This window comes from Ambystoma mexicanum, chromosome 5p (assembly GCF_040938575.1).
Source record: "Ambystoma mexicanum isolate Mex_15411 chromosome 5p, UKY_AmexF1_1, whole genome shotgun sequence".
In the NCBI taxonomy this organism is placed as follows: domain Eukaryota; kingdom Metazoa; phylum Chordata; class Amphibia; order Caudata; family Ambystomatidae; genus Ambystoma; species Ambystoma mexicanum.
Genome location: NC_090930.1, coordinates 994,643,014 through 994,656,662, shown reverse-complemented (window position 1 = coordinate 994,656,662; position 13,649 = coordinate 994,643,014). Strand labels below are relative to the sequence as shown.

Below are 13,649 nucleotides of genomic sequence, written 5' to 3'. Positions count from 1 at the left end.
GTCATTTAAGTATCAGATAGCCAAATCAACGGTACGCATTGGTTCGACATTGGCAGAAAGGCTGGGATTCGAAGCAGGGACCGGTGGAGTTCTGCAACAGGCGCTCAACCCACTGACCAATCTTGTACTCCAGCCAGCACAGTGCTTCTTTCAGACAACTCGCATGAGAGGTATACCCGATTTCTCTGCTTGGTAAAATTCACATCCCAACAAAAAGTCCCAATGCGGATAAAATAGTGTCCTTTATTAGAAAAATCTGGTCCAGGGAGACGACTGTTGTGAAGCGCGTGAATCCGAAGCAGTGTGGGCTGTGCTGCCTCGCATCCAGCAGTGGTCCCCCATTCAGCAACAAATGGCGTATTCATAATAGCCGAGCCTGTTCAAGAGGCTCTGAAATCTGCTGCCCAACTGACTGCTCGATAACTTGCCGTTCTCGAGAGGGGTGGAGGCCGCGTGGTAGAATGAGTGGTTATTCAGCTGCAACAGTAATCTATGCGTGAATTTTAATAGCAGCATGAGGCGACTGTCTCTGCCGCGGCTTGGACTTCGGACCAGACGCCGTGAAGGACTAATGACTAACTTTACCGAACACGGAGTTGAGGGCTTGGCAGATAAAAGCAAGAACCGTAGGACATTTTTTTCGGGCAAGATGGCCTTCACTATTCCAGAACGACAATCCAAATAGAGTTTTTAAGCGCGTGTGGGCAGGGAAGCCTCCCATTCGGCTTACCCAATTTGTAGCTCTGTTGACTGCCACTTAATTTGCTATGCCGCCTCCACACCCGATTACAAAGCGACCACGCGGTACTGCTTCTAAACAGAACAAAGCCTGTGCAGGCCAGCTTTGGAAAAAAATGGCTTCTTTGCTCATGCCATTTATAGCAACGTGCACGGGAGATGAAGTTTTTAACATTTAGTCCCCTCGTGCTGATAAGGTGACAATCTGGGCGAGATATCTGGTACCACGGACAGACTGACAAAGGAATACTGCGACAGGTGAAGAAGCGAGTACAGGTTTATAGTTTGGGAGGTAGGGGCAGATGTATCAGAGTTTCACTGACAAATGACTGGACACAGCCTTTATGGTGAGGAAACAGGCTGTAATTTATTAATAAAGTTGGAGGCCAGCCATGCTTGATGAGCCCCATCTTCTCAACAGGGAAGGTGTGGGACCAAGACATCAAAGAATCTCACAATAATGCCCATTCGTTGGCACAAGAAATTGTGGGTATAGCTTAGGATCCCTGGGCTGCTTTTATTCTTACTCCCTTTGATGGTTGAGATCATGGTGGTGGGCCATGTGAACCTACATCTATGGCTAACTTGCTGGTTATGTCGCACACAAAGGAGGCAGCTCGAGAGGCTTGCATAATCAAATCGAAGGCCTTAAGTGCGGCCGGCCCGGATGATCTATCCAACTTGGTGTTGAAGGACAACCCGCAAATGTGGGCATATATTTTACATCAACTATTCCTACAGATCTGTGAAACAGGAAGTAGTCCAAGATCATACAAAGTTACCGATCTTAATTTCCGTCTCCATGAAAGGTCTCTGTGACCAGCTGTCCAATTGCAGACTGTTAACAATGCTCAACTGTAGTTCGAAGCTTTTTGCCAATTTATTGTTAGAGCTGATGTCAGCTTCGGTGGAGGAAAAGGAGCTCCTAAATTATCAACAAAAGGGAATTCAGGAAGGGGTTTGCCAGGTCACACTCGATCTGGACCCTCCTGACCCTTATTTCTGACACCCAGTGTTATTCTGGGACGTCCTTGTATTTATGTTTTTCATCACTTTTTTATTTCATCAGCGCGCTTAACAGTAAAACTGAGATTAGACTCAGAAAGTCCCAGGAGGGAGAACTGTCCTTGCCCATTTCCACCAAGCGAGGATTAAAACAGGGGTGCTTTCTAATCTGTATATCTCCCAATTGCCGCAGAGCCTGAGTCAGGTCGAGAACGTTTCCCCGCACTATGGCGGAAAACCTCTCCCTTGTTTATCCTATGCAGAGGACATTGTCATCTTGGACGAAAGCTCCCTCCACGCACTCCATGGTTTTTCGAGTGCTCTGGGCCTTAGTCCAAAAACCACCAAGACTAAGGTCATGGTGTGTGGTAGGGGGGCACATGCCAAGGGCCCAGGTAATTGGTGGGTGGGAGGGTGGGGGCTAAGCTGGAGCGAATCTCGGAATACAAATACTTGGGTATTCTTATTAGGTCAAATCTGTTCTTCGCCTATTACAACCCGTAAGGCTTTGTAAAAGTGGCGTGCCCTCAGGAACACGATAAATGCCCAGGGAGGTAGATGTAGTGGAGCAAAAATTATAGCATACAAGATCTCAACTGTTCCAGCGATGATCTATGCATTAGAGGTCTTCCACTCCCATACCCCCAAAAGCAGTTTAGTTTTTATATAAGCTTATGGGGAAGATACTGCGATCGCTGCTCAACCTACCGCCTTGCGTTCCGGTGGAAGCAATTAGGTTGGAACTTGGCCTTCCATCACCAACTTCTTTATGGGCATTGGCGGCTTGTACATTTTGGGCAAAGATACAGTATGATCTAGTGGGAAAGGATTCCCTATTGGGGCTTTCGGCTCAACATTCCTTGAGATTCTCAAGGAGTATTTGGTTTCGGAATTTGGATACTAGAGTGAAGACTTATTTCAAAAATTTAGGGGTGTTCGTTAATCCTGGCTTGAGTTTAATCTTGCAAAGATACCGGAGAAATCCCGGTCTTTTGATGCGGATCGGGCTCTTACACATTTAGCCACACTCCGGAAATTCGTCCAATATTCTCATCAAGCTTTTGTACGCAGAGTTCCTAAGTCATATTTATCAAAACTTCGTGTTCCAGCACTTCACAGATTTATTCTCGCATTGTGGAGGCAGACTCTCCTGGTCCTGAAAATTACCAGGGCCTGGGTGGGTACTCCCCATAGAGATAGAATCTGCAGACTTTGCAATAAGCAGGTAGTCCCCCCCCCCCCCCGGACCCTCCAACATGTTCTGACCCAATGTGAAGTGCACGATAGTTCTTACGAGAAAGCATATAGCAAATTCAGTCGTGTCCACTTCTGATCAACTGTGTAGCAGTACTTTTGGGGCGAGTCGCTGGTTAGAACGTGTCAGTGGTTGGCAGATTATCTCTACCATGAGGGAAGGTTTCATGGAATGAAAGCTGCAATGTTTTGGCCTCTTGAATATTCTGCATTTTCTATTTTAACAGATTTTACGGGCCCCCTTAAAAGTCCTTTTATGGTACGGTTTTACAAAGTACCATTTTTGTAGATTGTGTTCTTACTGGGTGTACCGTTTTTGTATATTGTGTTCTTATTGTGTGTTACTGTAAAAGCCTACAATTTAACCAAATGCACTTTAATACATAATAATTCCCATTTAATATGAGCCACAAAACAAGTAAGCTTCTATTAAACTCGGTTTAAATGATGTCCAATGAATGTCTACAGCTCAGCTTTGGCTATACTTGCATCCTTAGGCTAGGCATACCAATGAAGAAATATTTTATTATGTAGTATGATATTGCCAGCCAGTGTCTGGTTTTGGCACTACTGTACAAAACTAGTTAGAAATGGCCCTTCTCTTCCGCAGTAACCAGTTGAAGTAATGCAATTGCGGTTAGTGTGACTGAGGTGATCTGCATAGTGATTGTTCAAGAGAGAGCTCCCTCCAAGTGCTATACATAGGAACAGGTCCTTTGCTGTTATTCACTGGCTAATGGGGAATCCCTGACCGCCTGCCTAGTGCATTGAGCCAAGTCCCACAATAAAAGGTTACAAGAATAGCATGATGCATAAGAGCCATAGAGCAACCATGTAATTTATTTATTTGAATATTTGTTTACCCTGGCCCTACCCGAAGGGTCTCAGAGCATCTTACATGCTTCAAAGTTTGAAAAGGTGGAAGTTGAAAACAAAATTCAGGAAAGGATAGAGAAATGATAGCAGTGGGAGGGCAGGGTTATGTGTGGGGAAACAGGTATGTTTTGAGACTTTCCCAAAAGTTACAATGGAGGGTGCAGACTCTGTAGAGCTTATGTGAAGAAGTTGAGTGTTCCATCCACCTGGGTGGGCAAATGCTTGTTTTTGCGTCCACGTGAGTCTGCAGAGTGGAATTTGTAGATGTTGGCTGGCTTGTATGGTTAAGTAAGATGAAACAGCTTGGTTTTCTAACACCTACATCATTCAAGAGATAATCGTTTTTGTGACATAGGAATTTTGGTGATGAGCATATTTCATGGACCAGCAAATATATAAAACATTTTTTGGCACAATGTATTTGACGGACATAATTCTGTGGGACATTATTTCAGATAGCCATCTTGTGACAGTAATTCCGGTGGGCATATTTTGTGGTAAAGTAATCTGGATGGTTTTAATTACTTACCTGTAACTATTGTTCTCTGGCATGGATTCACATGCTCATGAATATTCCCAGTCTTCAGACAGAATCCTCTGTAAAAGAAAAAACTGCCTCACTTTCACTTACAAACTGTATTTCTCCTCTAAACGAATCACTGTCTTCTGGGTCATACATGCCCCATCCGATGACAGTCCTCTCCCTAAGCCCCTCCTATAGCAGCCATGTTCAGATTTGATAAGCATGTAAAGTGGAGGTATGACCAAGAAGAGCCGCAGCGGGGTCAGAGGGAGGGTTTGCATGTGAATCCATGCCAGATCCATGCTGGAGAACAATAGTTACAGGTAAGTAACAAACCTTCTCCAGCATGGGGTCTGGCAAGGATTCACATGCTCATGAATAACGAATACGTAGCAGTGCAACGTTACACAACCACAGGAGTTGGCAAGGCTCACCAGAAGCAATTACACTTACCCCTGGAAAAGACTCACCTCAAGCAAGCAGGTTGCATAGCACTGCTTAGCAGACTCCGGACCCCTCCCTGGAATCCCTGTCAACGCTCTAGAATTTCGTGAAGGTGTGTGTGGACCTCCAAGTAGCAGCCCAGCAGAGGCACACCAGACAAGAACGCCGTTGTCGCAGCGATCACTCTAGTGGAATGGGCTGTCGGACAGCCAAGCAACGGTCGGTTGGCCAACCGATGACAGTGTGTGATGCAGCCATCTTGAAATGGAAGCCTTGGACAAGGCCTTCCCATGGTTCACAGGACCAAAGTCACGAATATCTGTCAAGTCTTCCGAAAACTCTTTGTGCATGTCACATAGAACTTTAGGGCACGAGCAACGTCCAGCGAGTGCACGGCCCTTTCCACCGGCGATGAAGGTTTCGGAAAAAAAAAAAAAAAAAACAGGTAACCCCCAAAGGCTTGTTGAGGTGGAATTCCCACAGAACCGTCAGCATGAAGGAGGGGTGCGTACATAGCACCACCCTCGATTCATGGAATGTCAGGTATGGTTGCTTTCAGGAAAGGGCCTGGAGGTGATGGACACAAGGAAAGCTGTTTTCCAAGAGAGAAACTTGAGCTGGGCCTGATGCAGAGGCTCAAACCCGCCCCCACCCCCCATGAGCCTCCTCAGAAACACGTTGAGTTCCCACGACGAGGCAGGAGCCTTCACCGGCAGGAAAGATCTGAAAAGTCCTTTGGGAAACTCCTTGATGAGTCAGTGGAACCAAAGTTAAGATCTTCCTGGTGTAGAAGGAGATAACCGTCAGATGTACCTTGATGGAGGCGTGTGCCAGCCCTGCCTTGCCCAAGGATAGCACTACGTCAGATCTGTGGGGCCGTGACCCTCAGAGGGGTAATCCTCTGTGACCAGCACCACGTAGCAAAACGCTTCCACTTGTGACCATAGCACTTCAAAGTCGACGACAACCTGGCTTTGGCAAAGACCTCTCTGCAGTCCGCTGGCAACTCATACCCTCCAAACGCCAGGGCTGCAGGAGCTAAACCCTACGGTTTAGCGATCCAGGGTCGTGATGCGGCATTGCGCCTCTTCTCTGGTGAGAAGATACAGAACCACTGACAGCTTCACCAGAGGTGATGCCGACAGGCTGAGAAGGTCTGGGTACCAAATCTGCCTCAGCCATCCTGCATCGAAACTGTCGGAGTGTGTTGATGACTCGTAGCAGGAGAGGGAACGGAGGAAACGTGCAAAGAAACAGCCCATCCCATGGGAAGGACAATGGGTCCCCCAGGCACCTCGGTTGGTGGAATCTGCTGGCAAACTTCTAGCATGGAGTTTTCCGCTGTCACAAATAGATCAATCTGGGGCCTGCCCAACTTGACGAAAAGGCGGTCCACCTGATAATGCCAAAGTTTCCACTCATGGCAGGAGTGCAGTTCCGTGCTGAGGGAGTCTGTGATGGTGTTCTTGACTCCCACTAGATGAAGAGGACTATCCCTTGTCCGACGACCCAGCACCACAAGTCTTGTGCTTCCTTGGAGAGTGCCAGGGATCGGGTGCCCTCTTGGTTCCTGATGTACAATATGGTGGTGGTGTTGTTGTCTGTTAAGATTCTCACCGCCTTGCCATTCAGCGACAGAAGGAACGGCTTGGCCCAGAACACTGCCACTAGTTCCAGGATGTCGATATGGAGATCCCTCTCCTCTGGCAGCCACAGGCCTGTGGCGTGTAGACGTCTCGTGTGGGCTCCCCAGCACTCCGGGAAAGCATCTGTGGTGACCGTCTCCTAGTATGGGGTTTTTTGGAATCCTGTGCCCTGGGCGATGTTGGAACGGACACTGCACCATCCTATCGCCCAACGGAACTCGTCGCCGAGAGGGATACTGTCCGTGAATCTTCCGGACACCTGAATCCAGCATGCGTCCAGGAATTCCTGTAGGGAGTCGCATTTGAAACCTGCAGAGGAGGAGGTATATGCAGGACTACATCATTCCCAGTAACATCTTGATGGCCCAAGCAGTGGCCGTCTTCGTCGACGACAGCCATTGCAACTTCCACTGAATGGCTGCTATCATCTCCTCCAAGGGCAACACCAAGCAAGACACTGTATTGAGTCTTCCACCTAGGAATAGAGCGTTCTGCGATGGCGCTAAGCAAGACTTTGGAAAGTTGACAGAGAATCCAAGATCCGGCAGTAACCGGACGGTCCTCCCTGTACTCGTTGGCCAGCTCCCTTGAGCGGGCGCGAATCAGGCAGTCGTCCAGGTAAGGGTATACGTGTATGCCCTGTAGGTGCAGATGTGCCGCCACCAAAGCCAGGCACTTTATGCACCCCCTGGGTGCCGTCAAGCCGAAAGGTAGAGCCTTGAACTGGTAGTGCTGTCCCTGCACTACGAAGCGTAGTAACTCTCGATGTTTTTTTGTGAATGGGGATATGGAAAAAGATGTCCTCCGAGTCCAACAACGTCAAGAAGTCTCCTTTTTCCAGTTGGCCGAGCACGTGTTGCAGTGTGACCATCCTAACTTTTGGGACTTAGGTATTTGTTGAGACGTGTTAGGTCTCGGGTGGGCCTACAGGTGAGTTCTTTTTCACAAGTGTTGGTCATGGAAAGTTGGCAATGTATTAGCATTTTGACTTCTGTATCTCTATTGGAACTGTTTATATTTGCTGGAGCACGTGGTGTCTTGGGATTATTCAGTATATAGGCTTGGTCAACAAATTGATATCTGTTTAGAATTGTTATTACAACAGAACCAGGTTTGAAGTGACAAAGTTTTAGAGTGTATTACAAAAATGACTTGCTCCAAGACTGATATGTATATGTAAATTCACAGTACTATATATAACTGTGTAGGCTTCTGTTGCGCATTATAGATTGTATCATTTCTTTTTCATTTCCTTTGTAATTAATAATCTGTTTGTAACCATTTCTATTATGTAAGAGGATGCAGTGTATTAGGTGGTCTTCAATTTATTTGTATGCATGTGGAATTGTTTTTAAAACTATCAGCAACGAGTTTTGTACTCCCTTTGAGAAGATACGGATGTTCTTCTATGACGCTTTTGCTGTTTTGAAAAAAGACATTGCGTAGTGATGTCATCACAGTGGATGAGGTCCCTTGTACACCGCTTTACCCGCGGTTTTCAAAAAACGGTTTAAATATTCCTACAGTTAGTTACAGGAGATGGCTGATATGTTCTTTCTCCTTGTTGATACAAGAGCTACAGAAGGATTAAGGTGAGTGGACATGAGGATCCCAAAGAAAGATCCCCTATAACAGTCAGTTGCAGTAAGTGTAACGCGTAACTATGTATACTCTGCATCTTGTTGCAGTCATCTATCTCCAGGCTGGCGGTTTACTGGAGATGCTTTAATTAGTGAAGACAAGGTAGATGGGGTGCATAAATCTTTCTCTTTCATGTACAGACCGTGTACGGCGAATAAGAGGAACATTTTGTTTTATTTTGTCGTTAGCAGGTCTGGGTGGTCTGAAATTAGCTAAGGTTGTATGCAGGTTTGCAACATCTATATACACCTGATCATCCTAGGTTGTGTTGAAAACAGTGCTTAGTGACGTGCTGATGTTTCTTTTTACTTTATTTTGTATTATATATAAAGTTGGCCTGACGATGGACTTTCAGTCTGAAATGCATTTGTACTCTGCCTCTGGATTACCAACTGTATACACAGTGAATAAAGAAAATAAGACCACTTTAATGGAACATTCAAGATCTTGTATTGGTGTTATTTCTGATTAGAACTACAATGTGAAGACCTTTTTACTACTAGAATGCGACCAAAACACTGGAGGGATTCCCCCTTTTTTTTGCATTTTGGTACTGCCTGGAATGCTGCAATTCATGGTCTTTGAACCGCACCAAATAATATGAATAACTATTGTTAATTAGATGACTACAAATTAATACTTGAGGTATATTGTGCTCATCCTATTTTGTATATTAAACTTGGAAGAGACGCTACTTCTGGATTCTAATTGCGTCAGGTATTACTGTTAATAGGCAAAGGCAAGGCAACGTGTGGATAATGGGTGATAGATTTCCCAATGGCAAATTGATCAAACTGGACCTCACTGGGATGGACTCCCTTCTTGGGGACAAGGACTCCCATTTCCTGTCCCGAACACCTTATCTGCCTATATGGGAATCTGAAAGACTGCTGTTAACTCTGGTTTTGATTAACCAAATACTAACATTTCATCAATCTCTTTGGCTCTAGGTAATGCTGGATCTCGCCTGAACACCAGTCAAAGAAGGACACACCCCTTTTGTTTGGGTACATAAAACCATGGGGAACATGGAATGGACGATAGGAGAGAACCTGTGGCGCAGTCACTGGGTATCCTGGACACATCCTGTTCCGGTGGGCATCTTGTTTTTTAACACAGCTGTAGTATAGAGTGCTGGGGGAAAAGACTGATTGTGGGTATCGATGGAACAAGGCCATGTACACGGATCATGATAAAAACCGGGTGAACGGTACAGGGTAAATCCCACCAAATGTGATGTGGAGTTCTTCTGTCATTTATGACAGAGATGACAAGGACTGGAAGTAATGGCACTATAACATTGGTCCAGGTGTGAATTCAGGTTACTGGAAAATATTTTTTTTTAAACGGCTTCCTGTGTGCCAGTCTCCACATTCTATGCTGACAAACATTGTGTTTCCAAAGCGAAGTATATTCGTTTTTAATGCGATTTTGTAAAGCACCTTTACGCAATGCATTTGCTTCACAGTGGAGAAAGTCTTAATACAAACGACAATTTTTTTTTTTTTTTTTTTAAACACACTACCGCTTCTTTAACTGTTAACTCCGGCACATTTCTTTTCCAGTTGAGTTATGGTTTAAAGCAATTAAGACTTCAGGAGAAAGCACAGCAGACTTGAGCTACATATAAAAGGACTCGGGCATCTCCAAAAAGGCAGCAATTGCAAACACTGCAATCCAAGCTAATCTCGTTCACGCTCTCCTACGAAACTGCAGACATGAAGATGGAGGGCAAAGTACAAGGCAAGAATATTGGCCAACGGTTGCAGAAACATCCCCCGCGATCCCCGCCTCCTCCTACCTTTCCATGTGGCACAACTCAGAACCAATCAGGATGCTCCACCCAGCTGTTCAGCTCGGCTCTCGCTCCCCGGACTGACAGCAGAGGTCTGTTACTGCAGGAGGTGTCATCCATCACAGGGCAGAGAAGGCTGCAGTGTTCTCACTGTGTACCAGAAACTTTAGACATCACCCAGGCTGACACATCTGCAGAGTAGCTGCCATCTTTTTCCTGCCCCCACCCCTCATCTCTAGCCAGTCGAAACAAAAAAGAACCACCAGTTGTAGTACACTAGGGGTGTGTTTTTCAGTAGCTGCAAACTGATGAAAGCGGTTGTTTCAGAAGACCATGAACACGTAGTGATCACTTCCCCAATCTAGGCACTACGATCTCGCCACTAAAGCATCATTTCGCCATCTCCCATAGGCACCGTTCCTCTCAAGACAATTCCACCATCACACTTTCAAGGAAATCGTTGCCATTTCACCTCTCAAATACTGTCCCCTTGCCACTTAAAGGAACTGCCTTCACCCTTTAAAATGCACTACTCCTTGGCTTCTTGGCATTCGCCCCTTCCAATACTGCCTGATAGTTGCTTCCTCCCCCCACTGGTACCTTTCCAGATTTCTTCGCGGGATAACACCCACCAAAGCTCTTGTAGGCGCCGCCCTTTGCACAGGCGCCATTGCTTGCATTCGCCCCCTTTCTGTTAGAGGCTCCAACTCCACCCGTTTACTCAGAAGCGCCCGACAATCCAACCCGACTAGACCTTCTAAACCCCATCTCACATGCCACGCACGTCTCAAGCATCCCCTCAAATCTCACGGCGTTCACTTCCCGCCAGCTCTCAATATCACCTCCACCCCCCCCCCCCCCACAGCTCCGCCAAGCATCGCCTCCAATCTCTATAGGGGCCCACTCCTCTAGATCTCGCAGACATCACCCCCTGCCGAATATACTGCCATCTCCAGCAGGGCCCCCGCCCTTCCTTCACAGCTCACAGGCACCAACCCTTCAATAGAATCACAGGCATCCCTTCTGCCTCTTGGAAGCGCCATTCCTCCCCCTCTCCCGGAAGGAGACCAAAGATGACAAAAAGCAAAGCTAAAGCGCTCGAGGGTAAATAGCAGCTTGATGAGCAAGAAAGGTAGCCCTGTGCAAGAAAAACCGGGTTATGTTGCAGGCTTGTGTATGAAGGTGGTGGTGGTGGTGGTGGGGGGGGGGGCATAAGCAGCGTGCACTTAACACCACGAGGAATAGAGCGCTCTCTGGCGATGCCAAACCCTCCCCCACACCTATGTCCCCCTAATAGTAGTGCAAGCGGCGTGTCAGTTTATAAATAACATCAGCAGAGGGCCTGGATGGGCTGCAGTCATGTGGTCTTCGCATGGCAAAAGTGTGTGAAATTGTTTGTGTTCTCTTTAGCCGTGGTTAAAAAAAAAGACTAATAATAAAATTGTACCATGGGCAAAGCCTGCAAAATGCACAAATGTCCAACAATATCGTTTACGTATGAACTTACTTATGCTTGAATATAATTCTTACTCAATTCATCGAACTGAAGAAGGCTAAAAGGCGATGCAGACCCTGCTGAACTTCTAATGTGTCACTTGTTAGTTTCACACGGGCCCCACCTACTGAGCTACATACACCCTTCTAGTCTAACAGCTGAAAACACAAAAATGTAACCTGATTTCAATACTGTTTCTGTTGCTTGTTTTGGACCACTAGTCAACTTTTTATTTTACAAAAATAGAATTGTTTTGCTCGAAAATGTAGGCACACAATCCCTTTTTTTATTGGTGGGGTAGTTTTTGGGATTTGGCCTGCGGTTTGGAAAGGTTTGTTCATGGTTTCTAAAAGGGACATTGTATAACCAAAGATGAACATAGAAGGTACTGGAAAAGCACCAGGTTCCAAGGCGATGTGTGTCACCTTTCTCAGCGCAGTAAAACGGCTCCTCATCCCTCCTGACCTTGGACCTATTTCTGTTTCATCTGTGTCTCCCGGCACATTCTCTTTGCTAACTATTCAGCAAGCTCAGAGCTCTGATAAAGAAGGTTAATGTTTACTGAAACCTGTGCACGAACCGCATTAAAACCGATAGCAGAACTTTGCCTGTTCTGCCCTAGAAGCAGCATCCGTGCCGAGCGTTTTAATTGCTTCTTGACTTTTAAAAACGAAAAACAAAAGTGTGTTTTAAACGATTACTGAAGGAAAACTAAAAGACAGGTTACATTTTCCCCAATGTCTCTTATCACGATATGTTTACACAAGAACTTACTCCGTTGGGGGCGAAGGGGAGTGAATCGCTTCCAACAACCGTAGACTCCTGTGTTGGTTACTAAAAACCTGCCAGACGTGTTCCTCAAATGGCATTTCTTTGGGCACACTTCGCTTTCTTGCCGGGTGCCTATCCCCCCAGACCCCCACCCCCCTTCATTTTTCATTGCTATCTTCATTGCGCACATGAAAAACTGACACTAGGCTTCACTGAATGGTAAATACAGGTGCAGCATTTCACAGCTACAAGTAAAAAAGCGCTCAGGGTCCAAGGTTTTGGCAGAGAATGACTCCTTTCAGGCGCTCATTGCGCATACTTAGATGCAGTTTATATTTCTGTTTACACATCACCTGGCACATTGGCAAGGCTGTTGTGGGCATACCGGGGAGCAACACGCGCAGCTTTGCTCGAACCCCCATCCCCCGCCAGTTCCAAGAGCAGGATGCTCGTAAGGTGTTCACGGCAACTTTTTCCTCCCAGTGCTGATCCCAAGCAATGGAGCCACAGTCACCTTGGAAACAAACTGCACCTAGTGTTTGCAGAACAAACAATGGTACCTTTTCAGCCAGTGTGAGGCAGGCAGGGCAAGGGGCAGCCAAATCCCTCTGGGGCTTATAGGAGTGTCGCCAAAGTGCCGCATTCATTCCGCCTGTCAAAAGGCTAGGCCTGCACCCACAACCCGCGGGGTCTGCCGCTCATCAGGGAGAAACGAGCCCCACTAGGGTGAAGCTCCTCCCTGTTGGACAGCCCTAAGGTGTATGCCAATAGAGATGACCGTGTTCCCTCACTGCAACAGAGGCCTAGACCAACGTTATTCACGTGAGCGTCTCATGCTTTCTTGCAGGAGGCCAGAGGCTCCCTTCTGTGAGCCCCTAGTCACAGAGAGGGGCCGAGACCTCAGTGTGGTCAGATGCTCCTCATGGAGCGTGAGAGGGAGGGAGGGAGAGGCCTAGTCTGATGTTCCTCGCAGTGAGAAAATGACACCCTCGATACTACTGCACCTTGGCCCGAGACTCCTCACAAGGCAGAGGACCTCAGCTCCTCGCAATTAATGGGCTACGTTCAGTTGCAGGGAGAGTCTAGAGTTACTCAGTGAAGCAAGAATGTGGCTCGGCACTATAAAAACGGCCTATGGCACTACCATGGGCACAAAGCTAGGTGGTAGGGCGACCAGATTTTATTAACCGAAAAACAGGACGATCACAGCTCTCTCTTGCTCTTTTTCCCCACTCAGTCCTTCCTACTAATGTAACCCCCACACCTTACCCTCTTGCTTTACAGACCTGCCAGAGCGCCAAGGGACCACGCAGGTGGCGAGAGTGCGCAGTACAAACACCTTTAACATTACAATTTGGCAAAATCAATACAAAAGACAAAGAAGGGCATAGAAAACCTATGCTTAAAACATGACAGACCATGATGGCTGAGCCTACTAAATGATGGTATAACATTTCTTCT

The 13,649-nt window shown here is 46.7% G+C and overlaps 1 protein-coding gene across 7 annotated transcripts in view; it reads right to left on the bottom strand.

Moving 5' to 3' along the window:
* The window catches only part of RREB1 (ras responsive element binding protein 1), a 245,438-nt gene that overhangs the window by 183,160 nt on the left and 48,629 nt on the right, over positions 1 to 13,649 (bottom strand). Inside the window, exon 1 of one of the 7 annotated variants that reach the window (XM_069613469.1) lies at positions 9,929 to 10,763. The exons of the other annotated variants lie outside the window; for them this stretch is intronic. The gene's annotated coding sequence lies outside the window, so the exon portion shown is untranslated. Of the gene's footprint in view, positions 1 to 9,928; positions 10,764 to 13,649 lie in introns of those variants that run through there. 7 annotated transcript variants of the gene reach the window in all.